Source organism: Solanum pennellii, chromosome 8, assembly GCF_001406875.1.
Source record: "Solanum pennellii chromosome 8, SPENNV200".
Lineage (NCBI taxonomy): Eukaryota > Viridiplantae > Streptophyta > Magnoliopsida > Solanales > Solanaceae > Solanum > Solanum pennellii.
The window spans coordinates 54514851-54518898 of NC_028644.1; positions in this window are offsets into that span (position 1 = coordinate 54514851).

Consider the following 4048-nt stretch of genomic DNA (forward strand, 5'->3'; position numbering starts at 1 on the left):
TATATATATATATAAAGAGAGAGAGAGAGAGGGAGAAAACTAATTGAGTATGTGACAATCTTATAACCAGCAATAGAAATAGAAAATCTAGTGTGATGGTTTATAATTATACAAAATTCATTTATCCATTAGTAATAAAAACATATACAAGCATAGAAATAGTGTTATCACAACAAGAAAAATAAAATCCAATATTTACAAGATATATAAATGAAATCTAAAAATATCGATGTTAAAATCACAAATGAGATTAAAAAAAACTTCATATCAGTTAAATCTCATGTAAATTGAAATCATATTGAATTCAGTTATATAATAAAAATGAAAGACTGCAAGTTCTAGACATAATTTGTAGAGATGTTACCTCTGTAGGCATAAGACTTTAGAAAATAATGATATTTGTGACAAAATCCTGATCGTTATCAACCAACAAGACATTAATTGTCTATATCATACCATAAAAGGGACTTGTCATTGCATTATTTTTTTTTCCTTCAATTATATCAGATCTTTTCTTTTCAGATGTAACAAGGAGGTGGTATAAGAATTTTCTTTTTTTTACATCAGACTGAATTTATAGAGAAACCCTAACCTTTTTGGTAAGTGCTTTATATAGTACCTATTGGCTAGTGGGTATGTTGGTATAATTTTTTGACCTATTTTCTTTTTATTTCTTGAATCAAGACAAGGTATAATAAAATCATACTCTACCTGTTCAGTATGGAGGACAATGCATTCTTGATAAAATCATTTTCAGTATTTTTTACTTAAACGTATTTTCTGGGGAATCATTTTAAATTAAAAGGGAAAATAACTTCTATCACTTATGGCATCCGAGTGAGTCTTTTAATTTTATTTAAAAAGTATAATAGTTGCATTCTTACCTTATATTTATTGTATCAACCAATATTTATATATCAGTTTCAACCATTAGCATTCAAAAGAAACAAATATCTCCTTATCACATAGTTCATATTCTATCAATAATCTCGTAGTCATTTTCTTGATTTGATATATTTCTACTATTTTATCCTTTTTCGAAGCTACAATGTTGTTTTTATGAATGGTTGAGATGGGTGGTGTAATTCTCCAGTTGTTCGGGAGAGTATGGAGAGATTGTTCGGGAGAGTATGGAGAGATTTTTCTTCACTTTTGAGCGTTTGTGCTAAAATGGTTAGCTTTATATGATATTCTTAGTGGGATTAGATGATATTTTTTCTGAGTCGTTAGATTGACGACTATGAAGTTTTTTCTAGTATGGTGGTTTGTGTCTCCAGGTTTTTGAATTGATTTTTTATGTTTGATTGTTTTGTTTGTCATAATTAATATGTTGAGTATGATCAATATTTCATCAAAACAACCTCTGATAGTTTTAGTCAGAAATTATCATTCCAATTCGAATACATATATGGTCGACATTCATGAGACTCCTATTGAGTCCGGGCATCAAATTCCAATTTTGGTCTGTGTGGTGTCTAGTACACTGCAAATACAATGTTTGTTTGCATTCGTGATAAAAAAAAAGAACTGCATTTAGAAATATTCGAGTTGTGTCAGTAGACCATATTTAGGTTATTGTTTTTGCTTTTGCAGTACTTGAGAGGGGTTATATCAACTTTGTTCCATTATTTTTAAAACTCATTTCCACCACTATTAGAGTTCATTGTAAGAAGATTATGCTCAATTATTGTTGCATACTTCAACATTTCCACTATGAAGGGTGTGATGAGGTGTGGTAAGAAAGGGATAATCAGTAATTTATTTTTAGCCCAACTCTTGTAACAACATAGCCCTCTAGTGATATTGTCCATTCTTGACCTAGACCTATACAACTTTAAAACGTGTCACAAGTTGGTAAACACAATGATGAACAAATCCAAATAATACTTGAAAAACCTATTCATCAAATTTATAAAAGTTGCAGGAGCATTCGTTTGTCCAAAAGACATAACAAGGATTCATAGTGATCATACCAAATACTGAAGGTTATCTTCACAATGTCACATTCTCTAGATTTAGGCTGGTGATAACAAGATCTGATGTAACTTCTCGAAACTATAAAGAACTGGAAAAGAGTTTAAAATCTGGAATAGACTTGTTTCTGGAAAGTATAAGGAAATCTGGAAAATTTAAGTAAGTTAAAAGTGCATTTTTTGTCAACTTCAAATGGTCATAACTCCTTACTCAGGACGAGTTAGGTGTAGTTATAGATATGGTTGGAAATCTCTTCGAAGGTCTTTCCAACACCGCCAGGTTTATGCGATATCGACTTCGTATGAGTGAATTACACCCTTTAGAAGTTGAGCTGTCGAATTAAGGAAATGTCCCAATCTGGAATTTTTAAAGGGTATGTTATTCTTTTCACTAGCCTATTTTTTTAAATTCATTTTTATGAGTTTAATAGGGGTGAAATCAGAACTTAGTTTTAGAAGTTGGGAATTTTCATTCTTGGGCTAAGGAGAAAGTAGAAGAAGAAAAAGGGAAAGATTCGCCAAGATCGTCGATATAATTAACTTGTGGGTTTCGTCAACGTTGATCCCTAAAAAGGTATTTTGGCCTATCTCAACGTTGGGTTCATTCACCCACGTGTCAAACATGTTTAATTTAATGTGATTTCATTCTAAAGGATTGAATTTTGAATATTTTTGAATGTGGTCTCTTGAATTGCTTTCGTTCTTAAACATGAGTTAAGATTTAGGAGTTCTTTGATGATCTAAGTGTTATCCTTGAATTCATAGGGTTAAATCCTTTTATATGTTATGTGGGTACCTGAAATCTAAGTGAATTTGAGAAAAGAAATGGAAAAAAAAGAATGATGTAAGTTCAGAAAATGAGTTAAGAAATTCGTCCGGTGTCACCTAGGTAGGGCCAAGTGTGGTGCTCCCCATCTGCGCTAGAGGGCCTGGGGCGGCTCGCCTGTAGTGTGCCAGAATGTGGCCTCTGAACTTGAGGCCTGGCATAGCGCGCCCAGGACGCGCCTAAATCATCATCTTTTGCCCAGTTTTTGTAATTAAATCCGATTAAGCCTTTCTAAGTGTTTTAACACTTTCTAATGATTCTAACAACTCTAAATGACTTCTAATCATATTGAAATTATCTAGAAACATGAATTACAACCTTGAAACCATAACCTCAAATTCAAGGAAAGCTTAGAATCAAGTCTAGAAAGTTCTTAGAGTCCTTATAAGAAGTCTCTTACAAATACTTTTGAACATTGTTTTAATACTTAAATATCAGGTTGAGTAAAGACTAAAGATATGAAGAAGAAGTTTATTTCAAGTTTCATAAGTCTTTCAAAAACGTTTTAAATGTCTTTTTAATACTTAAGTTTGACGTCAGTTCAGAGTAAAATGAAGTCTTTTATTCAAAGAAGTATAGGGGGAATAAGTATTACCAAATAAGTATAAAATGTTTTCACATTTAAAAAGAATGGAAACTGAGATTCCAAAGAGTCTTCGGACTAATTTTCAGAAAAGAGTAATAGGTGTCTACATGAAGCAAACATGTAAGACCCCCAAAATGAGTTCGGGTATCTAGAGACTAACATGTTTTTCTTAAGGTTATAAGGTACTAAAATGAATTATAATATGGTTTATATGTAGTGTGTGAAATATAATGTGATTTGGAAGTCAAGCGTCAAGGGACGACCAAGACGTTTAACGACTAGTCACCTATGTGTCTCATGTGTCCATGTGTGTATACATATTGTATAACATGAGCTTATGAAGTCTTAAAATGACTTTTAGTGATGTTTAATGGAAGTATATGGAGTTTCGTGAAGTTTGGAGGTCAAACATCCTAAAACGTCCAACACATTCAAAAGTTAGCCCTTAAGACACTCAAATGTGTCTTGATGGGACCTAGCCTGTTTGGACGAGTTACGTATATTTTTTTCGGGTGAAACTCATGTGGGAGGTCTAAAAATTTTTAAGGTTTGTATTTACGTTGGAAAAGTTCGAGTAAAACCTATAAAGGGCTCCGCAAAAGAGCCCACAAGAAGGACCCACGGCTGCGCAGTGTCAATTACAAACCAAACGACGGACAGTTG